The 17,914-nt window shown below is 45.9% G+C and overlaps 1 protein-coding gene across 10 annotated transcripts in view; it reads right to left on the reverse strand.

The window, feature by feature from the left end:
- LOC107222336 (protein tramtrack, alpha isoform) overlaps positions 1–10,992 on the reverse strand; it is a 54,386-nt gene extending 43,394 nt beyond the window's left edge. For 3 of the 10 annotated variants that reach the window (XM_046741475.1, XM_046741468.1, XM_046741476.1), the window contains exon 1: positions 6,036–6,934. The gene's annotated coding sequence lies outside the window, so the exon portion shown is untranslated. Of the gene's footprint in view, positions 1–1,581; positions 1,709–3,104; positions 3,216–6,035; positions 6,935–10,725 lie in introns of those variants that run through there. The other 7 variants (XR_006904664.1, XR_006904665.1, XM_046741469.1 and 4 more) reach the window with 6 other exon arrangements.
- Between the last annotated feature and the right edge of the window lie 6,922 nt (positions 10,993–17,914).

The raw sequence follows: 17,914 nt of genomic DNA on the forward strand, positions 1-17,914 counted from the left end.
TGTTTTATATCCATTCTTTTTGTATGTTTAGAAAAATTTCAACATATTTCTTCGCGATTTTTTGCTATTTCTGATAGTATACTAAGAAGTTTTCAATACTCGAGAGTAATTGTTGCGATATAATGAAAATTATTATTGTTAAAAACAAATTGATTGAGAAAAATCGTGAGAATTGAAGGAATAATTCGTTTCCGAGAAAGTTACCCCTCTACACATATACATATTTTGCATACATTTTTTCAAGTTTTTGAAGTCACTGATCAAAAATCTGAAATCGAATTATAAAAATTCAGGATGGCGGATCGAATATGGCAGATGAAAAGTTTGAAGTTTGACCGAATGCGGAGAAAAAACTCTGTCCCAGGGTTTTTGTGGTCACTGATCACGAGTCTAAAATCGGATTTTGAAAATTCAGTATGACGAATCGAATCAGCGACCTCTAAATTTTTGAAATCTGATTTCAAATTCGTAATCGGCGACCCCAAAAACTATAAAATAAAAATTGCTGTAAAAATTGACTCGGCACAAGAATATGTGACTCAAAGGGTTAAGTTAACGCCTGATGATCGGCGCGTTGGTATTTAGCCGGATCCTATTCGCGTGTGGGTTTGTCGTTTGGAGACGCAGCTTATATATACATAGGTATAGATTTATATATAGATATATATATGGAAGAATCACGCTCTGCAGGAACACGGAGAAGTTCAGTCTCACGATCACTCACTGGTGAGAAGTTTCATGGTCGCCGTTCGCCCGTTCTTATATTACGTGTGTACATACACGTTACGCATACCTACAAACAAACACTTGTACATTTATCGTATACACACAAATGTCGTTTTTTATTTTCCTACTTTACGCATCGCATGTAATATTCTCATCTGCTTCCCTTCTTGCTGTTCGCTACTGCCTCTGGGCTTTGTCTGTCGCCTTATCTATAATGCCTATCCTCGTCTGTCTCTTTCAACAAAAACTAGAAACTAGTATAAATATTATAGACGAATATATGTATAGACGTGCGCACAACACTCGGTACATACACGCAGCTACGTTTTGAAGATGCATACAAAGATATGCTGCAGCATATGAACCGTACAGCGCGCTGCTTCTTTCACTCGATTCCCGCAAAAAAAAAAAAAATGACGAGTATCTTTTCAAATACTTTTCTCTCGTTTTCCGCTCTAGTGATGTTGTATTTTCGGCAACATATACCCATCAATCCGTTTGAAACTTTTTAATACACCGTTCTTTGTTGCCTCTTGCATAACCCCGTTGCACAGTCAGAAGAACAGACATACATCTGGATCTTCGTCATCTTGAGAATAAATCTAGTAATTTTCTTGCCATAAACCACGGTGCGTACACCGATTGGTATCAATATTAGATATTATTCTACATATCGAACAACGCAGTAGCAGAATGCACGCGTCAAAGTTTATACCAACACCACGGCGATGCGTTAGATAGGCGAAAAGCGAAACAGCTGATACTCGGCGCAGTATATACGGAGGTAACGTAGCGATATGGTAATAGTTAATGCGCGACGGTGGAAGGAAAAGAGAAACGAACGAACGAACAAACCAACGGTGCGACGGTCGCGCTGAATTGGTACACATTGAATCGCACAGGTGGCATCGAGTCTGCGATGCTTGTAACAGAGAGAGGCGCAAGTTGTATCGGTGTGCCTCATACCATCCTCCTCCTCCTGTAACCACCGCCGGTAGCCGCAGCAGCACCACCACGTCGACGACAAGCGTACGCACTCACGGCCAAGCGTTGCGTAATCTCAAACTCACCACCACCTCTCTCACACACACACACACACACACGCACGCCATGATTAGTGGCATAAGCTACATCGTAACAAACAGAACAGCAACCACCAGCGAGCGCGAATCGGTGTAAAACAACTAGAAACGAGCGAACATGTATCGAATAAAAAGACTCGGATCACGGCGGAGGTGGTTTCTTGATCGCAGGATCCCTCCCGTGATCTCACCACCCGGCGTATAATAATCCGCATCTGCAATACCTAGTCGTCGAATATGACTTCCATACCTACAAGTTGATACGTAAGCAAAACACACCTATGCCTAGGCCTGTACAATCCAGTTGGATCACGTGTCCGCGGTGTGTTCGTATGCCCCCCTTCGATATGTATGTACGTACATGTGGGGATAGGCTATGTTCCTACGTGAACGGTATTACTACATGCGAATGGTTGTGTGCCGTGTCGCTGCTGCTGCTGCTGTGCCGGGTATAATAATTATTTATCAAAACACCCCGACCTTCGCGACGCGGACGAAACCTGACTAGACTGGCGCGTAGCCGCGAGAAGGAAACTTACATCGTATACTTGTACGCACACACGTATGTATGCGCGTACGATACGGGGAAAAAACCCTGCGATGATAATAACGACGGTTACAGCATCATTGGAATATCCATGATTATACGGGTATGCGTATACAGATAATACGCACACGTATCGCGGTTCGAGGGGGGTATTCGTACGGAAATCAAATGAATAATTCCAATTCGTTTATATAAAGTTTGATTCGTGTGATTTTCACCGATTTCTAATTTTACGTCTGATTTTCCACAATTTCCGAGCGTTAGAAGAGACTTTCAGGTATATCCGGATTGAACGGAATCGCGGTAAATTAAAACAAATCACTCGAAATAAACAAAATCACTGCACGATAGGATTTGATAAAAAAAAAAAACTGCAGCCTCAAAGAATCTAAATCATTTCGCGTTCACCGCCAGACTTATGTGTCGTCACTGACGATTCGCGTTGATTTCCAATTATTTCTCACAATTACAAACCATACTTCAGTCGCTGTAGTTTCTTTGATATTAATACTATAACTTCATTTCGAAGGGTTAATAAATTTGAAACTTTTTTTCAACGTTGAATGGGCCCGTCGGTTACATTTCATAGACACGGATGAACAGCAAGCGCGAAGCTCATTGTCAGAGTGATGACTAGGTGAAGAAAAATACAGTCAGAAAGGATGTTTATCGAACGATGTTATAATTCCGTAAATACGTCGTTACGCATCGTCGAGTATGGATATGTAAATTGTACATAATAGACTTACACGAGGATAATGCATTATTTTATCCGGGGTGCCGCCCCTTGCTTGCCCGCTACATTTTCTACACTATACTTCTACACTCGTAATTGTTTCATCTGCAACGAATACCGAACACACACTATTCCTCGCTCGTCTAAATACATACATACATACATACATACACACGAGTAGGCATCGCACGTTAGTGGAAAGTTTTTTCAAGGATATCGCTACACCATCGCAGGCTTAACGCTTGAGGTTATAGGCCGTAGACGAGGTTGAAGTTAGTAACGTTATCGTAACGAAACATGAGTAGAAAACCACTATTATCTTAATTTTACAATGATTTTAAAATCGCGATATAACCGTTTTTTCTCAGCATGAATCGTTACGATAACCTTTGGTACCAACTTCAACATGCTGCCCATACCAGCAACTCTACGTAGAGGTGCGCATACGTCAAATGCCTACGGTGAGTATATTCCCTTCCCCAACCTGTGCTGCACCACCACCTGGTGCCGTCGGTCAATTCGCGACACGTATACTCATTCGCACGTCACGCATATACATACGCACCCACACATACACATCGTATAATAAACATATATAGACGAGAACTGTTTCTCGCAGAGAGCGCGCGCGTGTCAAGAAAACGCGGAATCAAAAACGAACCACAAAGCGATTGGAACACTGCGTATAAGGCATCATCTCGTCACCCACCTCCCTACTAGGGGAGTGCCAGGATGTGCTTGGAACGACCCAACGTAACGTCGTTCGTTGTTACATGTGTATATATGTATATATATATATATATATATATGTATGTATATACGTACATGCATACATATAAATATATATATATGTCATGTATCCACCGTTTCGCGGCCGGCAGTAGAGACCAAGTAGCAATCCGGCCAAGAGTCAGAGTCCAAGCATCCGTTCCGGCAAGGGTTTTGCGGTAATGGGGGAGGGGCAGAAGGGAGTCAGCTCTATCGTTCGTCGGTCGGTCGGTCGTTCGTTTGCTCGGCAAGGCGAAGCGTGGCCCAGATTTTCGAACGTTCGTAGAACACGACGCCGCCGTAATCGTGGTCGTATCCTATACGACGTATAAGCTAACCTAACCTAACCTGACCTGACCCGACCAACACAGACCTACAGCCATCGCACTCTCTTCCTGCGACACGAGTGTCCCCAAACGTGTTTGCGTATTTTGCCCATCGTGCGAATGTTTGCGAATGTGTGCGCCTAAAGCCAGTTCTCGAAAAATTTTCGCAGGGGCTTCGAGGAGGGTCACGGAATTGCGGAATTGCCTACTCGTCATCATTTCCAGAAATTCCGCTACCGCTATACCGCTGGTTGGCAACGCCGCCCTCCCTGTTGCTACTTCTGCACACTGCTGCACGCCAATATGCTCGGCGGCTAGCGGAATCGCATATGTATACCTAATAACGTTGGGATACCACCGCGGCTACCTGTTCCTACCCCATCGACCGATATGTGAACCTTGTGAAATGGCTTGATTGTTCCTCAATGCTTGAAAGAGTTGCACGATATTATACGTGAGAAAATTGTCGTACACCTAGATGTCTTTTCTATTCGATTCGTTATTCTTATAGATCGGGATTATTTTCAGTCAATTTTTTTTTGTATCTCGATAATCTTCACACCTACGTGAGATGCAGCAAGATTTTCTACGCACATCGTTAACCCTTTGAGTCACATTATCGGGCTGCGTCAAGACTTGTAACAAAACAGTATTCTATGGTTTTTGGGGTCACTGATTACGAACCTGAAATCAGATGGCAAAACTTCGAGATGGCAAATCCAATGTGGTGAGCGAAAATTTCAAATTTCTTCAAATACCGTTAAAAAACTGTATTCAGAGGTTTTCGGGGTCGCTGATTCGATTCACCATACCGAATTTTAAAATCTGATTTCAGATTCGTAACCAGCGATCCCAAAAACCCTGGCGCCGCAGAGGCTTTCCTCCGGATTCGACCGAATTTGAAATTCTTCGACCGTCATGGATCATTGGATCTGCCACCTCGAATTTTTTAAATCCGATTTCAGATTCGTAATCAGCGATTCCAAAAACTTTTAATTTATTCCAAATATGTATCTCTGTAGATGTGTAACTTTCTCGTAATTGAATTATTCCTTCAATTTTCACGATTTTTTGCAATCACTTTGTTTGTAACAATAATAATTTACATTATATCGCAATAATTACTCTCGAGTATTGAAAACCTCTTTGTATACTATCAGAATTGGCAAAAAAAAAACTGCAAAGAAACGTGTTGAAAAGTTCTCTAAATATACAAAAAAAAATGGATGTAAAAGAGGTGGTAAGAATACAAACCACTATGCCGCAAAGGGTTAGAGAATGAGAGAAAGAGAGAGATAAGGAACAAAATAACGTGAACTCAAAATCAGAAATAACACCTAATATATATATATAACAGAATAAACGTACGGATCTATTCGTATGATAATACAGGTACGCGTAAGTTGTGCATAGTTGCGGCCAAGCCACGTGTGTGTGTCGTCTCATGAATGAGATCTGAAGATAGAAAGATCTTTTACGCGATACATGTACCCGCACACGTAAAATTACTACGCGAACTCGCGTGCTTGCGAAAGTCAGCCCTTGTCCTAGGTATTACGGTGTTTATTGCTAAATAAGTAGATATGTCCCGCAATGTGATACCTTACGTACCTATCTATCAGCTTAGAAACTGAGGGATCGTGTGGATCGAGTGTGAGCGCGAAAAGAACTTTTTTTGCTTCGCAGGGTGTTTCGTGGCAGACGTATACCTACTTGGAATCCTACGCAGAGAAGCCTGTCTCGTAGCCAAAGCATACCGAGTGAATAATTGAACGGGTCAAGTCTAAATGAATTACATCCACAACTGATCAGCTGTACGATATGTATCAATTTTCAAGTTTGGGACTTACTTTTTTCCATTACACAGAGTACATTGCACGTATCTCGAGTTCAGTTTCGGGTTGTAGCTCATCGATCATTTATTGGTTCGAGGACACAAATTTCCTAATTTCGAGTCGTTAGTTTAAAACCGACGCGCACAAACCCACACACATGACCTCACTGCACACAAGGAATCTATTTCACACGGCACTGATATACTACGGCTACTATCACGCTAATGATCATCATCACCACTGGTACGAAAATACGTGTACGCATGTAGCACAAAAAAGGAAAGTCCACCTGTGCAGCGCGACGATCGAAGGTATCAGTCTCAATTACGTTCTCGTCGTCGAATACCACTGTACGTACGTATGCTTTGTGAGCACATGGCCTTTATCTCCCGGCAGCGACGTCACAGGGCGAATTCGGAACGAGTAGGTATGATAGGTATATATCAAGTCGGAGCAGGCCGCGACGATATTACAACCACGTTTACCGCACCGTCATTTTCCAACCGTATAAACCTGACCGACGGCTAACGTCCGAAATCGAGGAAAGGTAGTATCGTAAAAACACTCGCCTCTCCTTTCTCCCGCTTAACAATATTCGCGAAAACAACAGTTGTCAACGGATAAAACTGATGATAATAACTAGAAATACGGACGATTGGTTATGTCTGAAGAATGGACGGACGTGCGAACGTACCAACGGACAGCGGGGAACTGACGATGAGCGAGGGGTGTGCGGAGTATCGCCCGGGGTTCATTCGTTCGTTCGTTCGTTCGTTCGTTCGTCCGTTCGTTCGTTCGTTCGGTTCGGTTCGGTTCGCCTCTTCCCGCTTGCTTAACGCAACGCCGCTGCTTAAAGTTAGTGTTCGAGTTCCATGCCGTTATCTGGCTGCCCTGCCCTGCCCTGCCCCTGACTGTTCTTGGTCGCCGCTGTTGCTGCTGTTGCTGCCTCCTGAGCACAGCCACACCACCGCCATCTTGCTATTGCCTCCCCTCCTGCCCCCTGCCCCTCCACTGCGGGCAACCCCCGCCCGCCCCGCCGGACGAAAGCGACGTCGGCGGCGGCGACGCCGCCCCTCCGCCGATCAGCCGACACTCCGATTCCACACATAGGCGCTCACCCCAACTTTTTTTTTTTTTTCTCTCTCATTCTCCTCTTCTTCCTCTACCCAATTCCCTGATACGAATTGCGATACATTATTTTTATTTCAACATTAATCTTACTATCGCTGTATTGTTTGTTTGTTCGTAACCGATGATACGACGCATCGCCGGATAAAAAACATGACGAATAGTGGTTGGCATAATTGATTACGTTTGTACGACGCTTTTGTGTCACGTTATGGTAGACCATAACCGCGTTATGGAGGTGGACCAGTGTGTTACGATGCGGGGCCTTGCACCCGGAATAATGTTACACCGGGAGTGAAGTACCGTTTGCACGCGCTTTTTAAATGCGAATACGGCAGCTACGTCGTCGATTCTCAGGGGATAACTGAGACGAAGAAGCGTCGTTGTTGCTTGACGCAGGCTGCGCGCGGATCGATTTTTCTTGATTTTTTTGTTTTCGAGAAACACGCCGAACCGGATGCGAACTGAAAATTCCTCGCATAAAAAAGAAAAGAAAAAAAAAAAACCATCGCCTGGCGCCTACTGACGACAGAATAGAATTATTCCGTAGGGAATAAAGAACCGTGGGGAAAATTTTGCGGGTTTTACTTTTGATCCGTAGGGTATAATAGCTATACGGACACCTGTGATTGACACCCCGACACACCATAGATATTATAGGCACTAGATGCACGACCATGTACGGAGGTAGAGACCCATTACATATGCATGTGCTGCGATACACGGATAATAGAATGTTATGTTTCCATATTCGTTATACGGGAGCGTGCAGGGAACCGGAAAAGATTATTACATAGACACTGTTTGCGTTTCCTCTTAAAGTAGAGTTAATAACTCGGTGATAAGGAAATATGTGTATATGTAGCCAACAACGAAAAGTAATTAAATATTTAGCAGCGGCAGTATTACGACTCATAGGGGTGGGGTGCGTAGATAACGTGGTATAGCGGATAAGGGAGGTCAGCTCTACGGGTTTTGGCCAAGCATATTTTTCCTGCTCTGCGACGGGTTTGCAATCGTCGGGGAAAAAGTTTCAAATAAAAAAAAAAAAAAAAAAACGTCAAGGAGATTAGTGGAAGAGCATGAGCCCGCATTGGTCAGCGGGCAGACGATATAAACGAATGAGAGAGTGCGAGAGAGTAAAATTGTAACCGGGAAAAAATGACGAAACGTCAGGACGATCATTGTGGTTGTGTGGTGACGGTGGAAGTTACGAGAGATACGAAGCTACGAGAGGGAGGGATGGGAGTGAAGGGGGGAGGGGGGAGGGAGGAAGGGAGGGAAGGGAGATGCCAAGGATGTCGCAGCGCGGGAGAAAAATATAACGTAACAAAAATTACGTCTATGTAGAATTAAAAAATAAATGTGAAGAAAAAATGTTATACATATACTATTGTAAGAGAGATAGGTCGAGACAAAAGGTAGAAGTAAGGATATATGGAAAGTAAGTTGCAATAAGCCACGTGGCTGAATGACCAACGAAGATATTTGTATAAATGAGTTTCATCGGTACATCTCTAGTGGTTTAGATAGTTTCTTTCACGGAAGAGACGTGTTTTACAGTCTCTCTTACCCTGTGGTATAAACACGTGTTTGGCCGGCACGGATTGTTTGGTTTCGATCGTATCGAAAGCGTTACAAATACCTACGCGCAGCGACGTTGTTGGGCGAATTACAGGACAATATTCCCGATACATATGCTCCGTGATAATATTCAGCGAAATTCATAATCAAGGGGGGGATGGGGGGGGGGAGGGAGAAACGCTGCTTGATTACGCTGCAAATCCTCTTCGCTTACTGGTATAACGTATGTCTATTTATTATATTTGACACTTGTTAATCTGTTGAGTAAATGTTGAGAAAATAATCGGATTGCAAAAAATACAAAAGTCACGTAATCGGCGACCACATCGACAAGTGGGTATTCGCGGCATGAACACGATACGTATGCACGAATGCGTAAAAATTGTACCAACGTTGTAACGTGCATATCGTAGATGCAGGTATAACGTACACGTGTAGCGGAGCAGCGAGAGAATGCTGAATGAGTGGACCTCTAATACAATTTAACACGCAGCGTCTTTGAGAGCGTGGTCACGCAGGTATCTAATACCTCTATACATAGGCATGCTCATTTGAGTATCCTATGTACGCCTCGTCGTTGCTCGAATAACCCCGAGGGTTGGGCGCCTATGCCGACTGCTTTGCTCCTCGCCACCACACAGGCGATCGGGCACGACGCACACATACGCAGAGAGAGAGAGAGAGAGAGAGAAAGAGAGAGAGAGAGAGAGAGAGAGAGAGAGAGAGAGAGAGAGAGAGAGAGAGAGAGAGACAGAGGGCGGGAGGGGGAGAAAGAGCGGTAGGGAGGAATGGAGGGAGAGAGGGTGGGAGGGAGGGACGGAAGGAGGGAGGTAGAGAAAGAGGGAAACACAGAGGGCGGGAGGGAGAAGGAGAGAGATAGAGACGACGACACGTTGAGCTGAGAGAGAGAGGTATTTACGCAACCCTTTCCTGGCAGTAAAAATTCGTCGTATTTAAGCCGCGCGCGATAGCTGGGTTGCCTTCGCATCAGCAATAAGTACGTACACACGCATACGTCTGCGTAATATGTGTATTAAAGTCGACACCGTTAAAATAGTAGTCAGGTCCTTCTCGAATAAAATTCCTCGAGTTGTTCCCGACTTATTACACATACGTAACGTACACTAACACACGCGCACCTTTTTCTCCGTCTCTCTCTCTCTCTCTCTATATATATATACACACACACACACATAAGACACATATATATATGTATATATATATATATATACATATATGTGCGTGCTGCGTGCGTGCGTGTATAAAATATCTACGTATGCTGAAAGTCCTCGACTTGTTTATCCGCGTATAATCTCGGCTGTCCGTACATACCCCGGGGGCCGAAGAACCGACCGACGAAGGAAGAGAGGAGTAAAGCAGAGCCCGAAGCCGGGACGTCCCTCAAATATTGATTTTCAAACGACGGGGCGGTTATGAAGAGACCCCGCAGCCAGCCGATGGGCAACGACCCTTTAGGAAATGCGTATATTTTCAGATCGTCACACCGACTATCCGCCGCAACCCGTGTGGCTGCGGCTGGCTAGATAGGACCTAGCGAGCGAACGGACGATATACCGCACACACGGAACAGATACGTGTATATATACATATATATTTATATATATATATATGCATACATATATGCATACAAATACTGTATACGTATATAAAACACACGCACACACATACCCGTGGGTTAAAACACGTTCGAAAATAACCGATGACACTTTGCCCCGTGGATAAAACCGACCAAACACCATTTGATGAGGGGGGAAAAAACGGTGTGGAGAAAAAAAAAAGAACCTCCGAAAATGACGAAAAAAAAACAAACAAAAAAAAAAACAAACAAAACGAGATAAAAAAACAAATAACAAAAATTTTAAAAAAATTTAAAAACAGAGAGAGACGAGAGAGTTGATACGAGAGTTGGAAAAAAAAAAATGAACGCACTTTTTTCGAAACACTTTTTCAACCACCACTTGACAAGACTCACCTCGACATTTTATTTACGTTCGATACGATATATCCTACGGTGATGATCCTCCAAAGGGGACGTGGGATTTCACCGTGTCCGCTGACTAGGACGCCATGTCAGCAAGTTGAGCAAGTCTCTAGTCGCGGCGACCGCCGTTAATTCCTGATGCGCCCGCGCCCCGACTGCACGAAACTGCGCCTACGCCCGACTCCGCGACGCCAAGCGGGTTCCGTTCCCTGTCCGTTCGCCGCTCCGCGAGCCGAAGTAGCCCAACCGTTTCGCGCCCTTGTTCAACAATCGGGAATATACGCGCACGGACCTGCCTTGGCGAGTAACACCCCCACCCCCACCCACCGACTCCCCCTCCTCCTCCGCCCCCCGCGCCGATGGGCGCGAGCCGCGGATATCATCGACACCTCGAATCCACAACCTTTTCAGGATTTCCCGAACATTATCTCGGCCGTTTCTCGCATTTCGTTTCACGTCGTCGTTACGATCCTCGCTTCGCCCTCGAGTCGAGGCGGTCGTAACCCCCGATTGTTTTCAAATAACCCGCGTCGTCGATGCCGCCCCGTCGGTATCGCCGGTAACTACCTTACCACCACCGCGTGTAAAGTATTCGCATTCGTTCGCACGTCGAGACCCCACTACTAGCTACTCCCGACAACACTGCCCGATCCCCCGCAATCTTCGCGCAAACAGATTTACTTATACGCGCCGATGCGTGATAGTGGCAGCAGGTTGTCCGTTCCATCGGTCTAGCTGATCGGCTGGCCAGACTTTCGCAACCGTATCTGTAAACCTGTAACCGACTAAGCCGCTAACAAACCACCGCGCCCCCGACGGTCTGACCAATTAATTAATTGCTCGCACTTCAGCGAGCGTATAAATCGTCGGCACGGAGGGTTGAATCTTTTCTTACACCAATTCATACGTTCTCTCGATTGTCTCTTCTCATTCCTCCCCGACTCCGCGACACAGCGTACATAGTAGTCGTTGATGTCGTTGATTGTTTCATTTCTTTTATTCCATTACACGCGTACGTTCGCCCGCGACACTTTTTTCTTCAAATTATTCTTACATGACTTCTTCGGTACATATTGCATAGGTATAATGTTTTATAAATTAAGCTTGGTCCTGTAGCAGATATTTGCAAAATACCTAACCCGTGCACAGTTGTGTTCATATCGTCGAGGACAATTAACCATGATCCTCGCGGGAAAGTGCGATTGACGGTGATTGCTGATACGTAACAACAACTGGATCACGGGCTATATATATGATCCGGATCCGCGATGCGACAAGACAACTACCTATTCAGGCGAGGGTGGTCCGGAACCAGCGAAGGGTGGTTTCAGACTCTATTGCTGGTACTTCTTACCCTGCACCCAGGCACACCGAGGCACACGAGGAAAGGAGAGAAGGCCAGAGAGAGCGAGAGAGAGAGAGAGAAAGAGCGGTCCCACGAAACCTTTTCGGAGGCTGAGGGCCGATAAAAAGCCCCGTCGTCGTCCTGGGGCCGCGCAGCAAAGCGAGATGGACAAAAAAAGTGAGTTGAAGGGGGCGAGGAGAGAGAGAGAGACGGATCGAAAGAGGGTAAGGGGGACGGAGCGAAGAGGCACCGAGCGGGGGCCGCGATGCCGGTGGCGGGCGGTGCGGCCACACGATGATTTGACTCTCCTCTACTTACACAGCTCCGTCGGCTCTATACGCTAACGCGGAGTCTATCCAGTGTCCTTGGTTTCTAGCACTGTGTGCAGTATCCACCAGTGCCGCGGCTCTGGTCTCTATAGCTTCGACTCTGACTTTGGCCTAGCCGGTTACCTACATACGTAGCGTGCACACGACAATGTATTCACGTAACGTGGGTATAACAGAAACGCCTAGGTTTGATGCGTGCCTGACTCTTGGCCGCAGCAGTGCCGTGCCGAACAGGGGTGAACGGAGGGTGCGCACGTCGGCATATCAGGCCTGCATATATGGCCGTGTAACCCGCGAGAGCTGAAAGCCGAGTGCCGAGTGCCAAGAGCCAGGGGCCAGGGCCGTATTCGCCGCGGCAACGGCCTCGTCACCGTCACCCTCCCCTTACGCCGCCGCCGTCTTCTCATAGTCCTACTCCTACTCCTACCCCTCGCCGCACCGCCCTTCTTCGATTCACGCGATGTATACCACGTCATCCGCTTTACTCCTCATGCAGGCTTACGCGTACCTGTAAAGGCAAAGGTATTCGATATCACGCGTATTACTTTGTTTTCTTCCTTTTTTTTTTTTTATTTGTTTTTCAAATCTCATCCGTCCTCAAGCCGAATGTCTATATCCACATATGTGCACTGATATACATCGTTAATTAATGCACGCGTATTATACAACTCCGTGACTTCTTTTTATAAAAATTCGAATCTGCGTTATAAAACCTGTGGCAGATTATCGCGTTGTATCGTGCATGAATTTAAGTATCGGTGGTGAAAGAAGTACCGACGATGAGCTTGTTCGTACGGTACCTTATTATACATATGCATATGTATACGTATCTACCTAAAACCTGTACCTATACCTATAATACAAACTTGGTGAAAGTATCACACGACGGTTCGCTGCTAATAAGGCACGTATATACGCGTATACCCAATTTATCCCTCGGTATATTTACACACGGTTTTACCCCGAATCCATTTCGTCAATCGGTTTCAAAAATTTTCACGCGCTGGCGTTCATCCGCAATTTTTGTATACACACCCAGCTTTCGTTGAAATGCTTGTCACATTGAAATGTTATATGCGCATTGTGTATAATAGGTATACGTGGAAATAGTAGACGTATTTAAAATTCACAATCGATAGTCCAAAGACTCCCTGCTTTTTCCGACTTGGATACGTAATACAATATTCCTCGTGATCGTGTGACGATCCTCGTATTATGAGTACCTACTACGCGTGTGTATCACATACGTTTAACGAATACAGGCATACGATATATTGGCTTTGTGTATATGCGACTGTGGCTAAAGGAGTTCTTTGTGCCCGGTTAAGGGTCACGTATAAACCAGCCCCCTTATCCGTGCTCCAAAACAATCCACACTCTGTGTAATACACATTATAGGTATGATATATAGGTATATCCATTCAATATTTACGGTATGATTTTACTCCCCCAAACATGTTTTTCACGACAAACATTTTGACTGCAAGAATGCTATTCGATGCGGCCGCCATGTGGCACGCCACAATCTGATGTTGTATATAGGATAGATCGGAGATACTAGTCAAGTATTTTTCACACATGATAGTAAGCTAAATCTTTGGTTAGAGGGTCGTCATCGTCGTCAAAACATTCGAAATTACACACCCGACGACGATTGCACGTTCCCTGTGGGTAGGTAAGTAGATAGATAGATAGATAGTTGGGTAGATAGGTAGGTACGGCTGCTACGACCCTGGCCTAGCTCCTAGCTCCTAGATCTCCCTCGAGTCCGTGATGCAGAGAGAACGAACGTAAACTCTAAAGCCTCGTCGTTGGCGCGTTGCGAAGCGTATAATACCGGCAAGCGGGCTGGCAACCATGAGCTCTCGACTAAGCTAGGCTAGACCAGGCCAGGCAAGGCTAGGCGTAGGGCCTGGCTGCCTCTGCCCGCTGCCCGTTGTGTGTAGAGAACGCCGCTCCGTTCTAGGGAGGTTGAGAGGACGGCGGAGGGGGGCCAAGACGGGGCTCCACGTGTCGCTGCGTCGCGGGGTGTTGACCCCAAATAGCTTTTTTAAAGTGACGTAACTTCGAAGGGTTGAGAAAGAGACTAGGAGTCGGTTCGTCGGCTCGTTGGTCGGTCGGTCGGTCGGTCGAGCGTCAAGCCGAGCCGCTCCAGGCAGTCAGTCGAGCAGTTTCCAAGCCCTTTGCTTTATGCACTACCGATGCCTACCGCCCAGCCCTGTTCTGCCCTGCCCTGCTGCCTTCCGCAGATCGCTGTTGCTTTCCTATTTTGTGGCCCCCTAAGTTGGCCAGCTCATCAGGTCCAACAACACTGCGGCTGAGAGTCGTCTCTAATACCAGGTATATGGTACGCACGATGAACGCAAGTTGTGACAAGGACAGGGAAATTCGAAGTGATCGGAAGGACAACGTCACCGGTCCGCGAGCCCTTGATACGATGTATTTCTATACGAAAGGTGTTGCCCGATTAATCGGAGAACGCTTTCGACTGTCACCTCTGTACCTTGTACATCCAATACCTTCCTATATCCGTGTCGTAGAGGTATTCGTCTCTGTGTCATCATTTTCATAGTGTTTGTAATTGGCTCGGGCGCCAGTTCTGGCATATATGTGCATATATCACACAAGCGGAAATCTATCGACTCCTCTGTCCTTTCATTCGGAACATACTTGGCCTGCGGGAACTTGTCGCGCCCATCTATTACGCGCATGGTCGTGTATACGCACTTGTTTCATGGTGTGCATGCCCTGACAGTCGAGTAGGGTATCATACAGAGTCGGACGCACACTATGACACACACGCGGCACACGTTGTGTACACACATACTCGGTGTATTGCTCAATTCGCTGGAGTTCCAATATCGTTGTCGGTCTCTTCGCATAGTTCGTGCCGTAGAGAATTGGTTGATGTTGTAAGGTACACACAGCTAGTAAAAGCAAGCGGCCCTGCGGGGTGCAACGACGACGGATGTACAGTCTGACACACAACACGTTTCACTATTTGCATTGCGTACCTGCGTTTTACATACATACCTATTACCTACCACGTACCCATTCAATACTGCACACGTTCAACCTCTCATTCCCTCGCAGACGCTCCAGACCCTTGCCATTGCCATCGCCCGATTAGGGGACGACATTTTTAGGGTACCTCACGTGGCATGTGTACAACAATAAATTTATATACACCTGTGTACAGTGTCACAATACCTTTGGACAGCAGGTTCACTTTAGAGCTGTTGCCGAGCCTAGCTCCCCTCGCTATCGCCCGAAATCCGCGTCCGGATCGTCTGTGAATGGAATTATAACAATTATCCGTCATTGTATGCATATCTAAAAAAAATAATTTCTCTTTTTACTCCGATATAGTTTTTTGTTGCATAAACGACATTCCTCTACGTTTGCAACGCGTAAAACGATTTATCGCAAATTGTGAAACAAATATGAAGGAAAAGGAACAGAATTTTTCATCACTCCCCTCGCTTCGCTCAGACATAAGCTTCGCACTTCTCGAAATCGCCAACTTTCGTCCCTTGCCACGCAATGTAGAGAATTTAGTCTTACCGTCGCCCTTGCTTTTGCCAGGATTTTTCACGTGGATGCTATACGTATACCAATATAGACCTGCGAACGGGATGCACTTGCATCGCAGCAGTGTGTACTGTACAGGCTGTAGGTACAGAACTAGCCCCGTGTTATCTTATCTCGACTGCTCCGGGCACGTAGCTCCACCCTAAGCGCGACGTTGATTTCCTATTTTCTTTTTAGCTGTATGCGTAATGCGCGATACGCTTACGGGTATGAAATCAGCGCGAGTCGAAATTTTATCCCTTATTCTTACCACGCAAGTACGGGGATACAAATTTATCACGCATACACCTAAACGAACTATTTTTAGGTTAGGTACGCCTAAAAGCGCGTGAACCGTGCTCTTATCAGTTAACCGCAAAGGAAATTTGAAACCGCTAAACGCCACACGGCCTTTTCGTTCGATAGTAAGTTCTGTATTGGTATATTACTAATTTATTTAATATTCTAGAGTCCGAAACTCTTTGCCTTGCCAGCGACTCAGTTATATCAAAATATAGGAAACTCGGTTGTGAAATTAGGTAATGTTTGATAAAAACTTGACTCAGTGTGTCTGGCGTCAATGACACATCAAGTTCCCTGACATTTACTCGGACTCGTTTAAACCTAACTTTACTAACGAACTCACTTTTTTCATGCAAATTAGTTAAAAATTATAGACACCCAATCACATGTCTTCATCGTAAGTTAAAACAGTCCAATGTTTTCTTTCAGTTCAATTTTAATTAAACTCAATTACCAAACATACCAATGAATTCTTCATCTTTAAGAAACTAACGGAAGATCAGGATTAGCCATTCTTTCTTAACATCAAGGCAGACACGTCAAACTAAGACTACTGACTGTATTCGCTACTTGTTTATAGTTTATAGAAATTTTACACGGTGCTCAACGTCGATTCGTCAATTCTCGACAGCTAGACACCCCGATTACTTGTATCCATATAACTATTGTTCCAAGTCCGAACAGTGATCCCGAAGATTTCCATCAACGTCTCGCGACTGCGGTAAAAATGGCGAGGTTGCCTCGATTTCGCACACGGAGGAATCAACGAACGGCTTGCCATCGTGGCGATATTGCAGCCAGTGAGGGGCGTCGATTAATCGGCAGGAAGCAAGGGTGCGGCTGGCCAGTCTCCACGATTCTCCTGACCGCAATAGCGCGTTGTACATTTATTACACGGCAGGCGTGTCACGCAGTGTCGCATGTGTACACTGACATACGTAGGTCAGAAGCGACGAGGACGAGAAGAGGACGACGGAAGATGGTCTGGCAGTCTGGGACCCGGCCACGGCCACGGTCCGCAGTCGAGGGCAATTAGGGGAGATTTTTTTGTCGGATAAAAGCTGGCCAACGTCCACCGTTCGAACACTGCCGCATAGCGCCGCATCTCCGGCCACAGCGCTGCAGTTTATACCGAGTACCGAGAAGGGTGCACCGGAGGTACAATCCGCTCTAAATGCGTGTACGTAGGTACGTACATACACACCTACGCGTGCACGTGTAGGTGTAGGTGGTGGGTAACCCGACAAGCCGCAACCACCGAATATTCCCAGGGTTACGCCGCCCGCTCTGCGCGATCGAGATATTTAAATTCAACTTCCTCTGCTACGCCCCCTTGCCCCCGAAACCCTTAATGGCGGGCTACTAATCGAGAGGAATTATACCAAAGGGCAAGGAGCACAAAGGGAGCAAAGAGCGTATGAGGGCGCAACGACAAGGACCCGGGGAACAGGATGCACGACTGCGACGTTTGCGTAGTTATCTTACGTAATATCGCACGCAATTGGTGAAATGGTCGTTGCAGGGAAAATAGATTCCGGCAATTTCGACGAAGAACGCGATCGACATTCGTTCGAAAGTTTGAAACCTTGTCGATTTGTTATGCGGACATTGGGGCGTTTCAGAAAATAATTAT

Source organism: Neodiprion lecontei, chromosome 5, assembly GCF_021901455.1.
Source record: "Neodiprion lecontei isolate iyNeoLeco1 chromosome 5, iyNeoLeco1.1, whole genome shotgun sequence".
Lineage (NCBI taxonomy): Eukaryota > Metazoa > Arthropoda > Insecta > Hymenoptera > Diprionidae > Neodiprion > Neodiprion lecontei.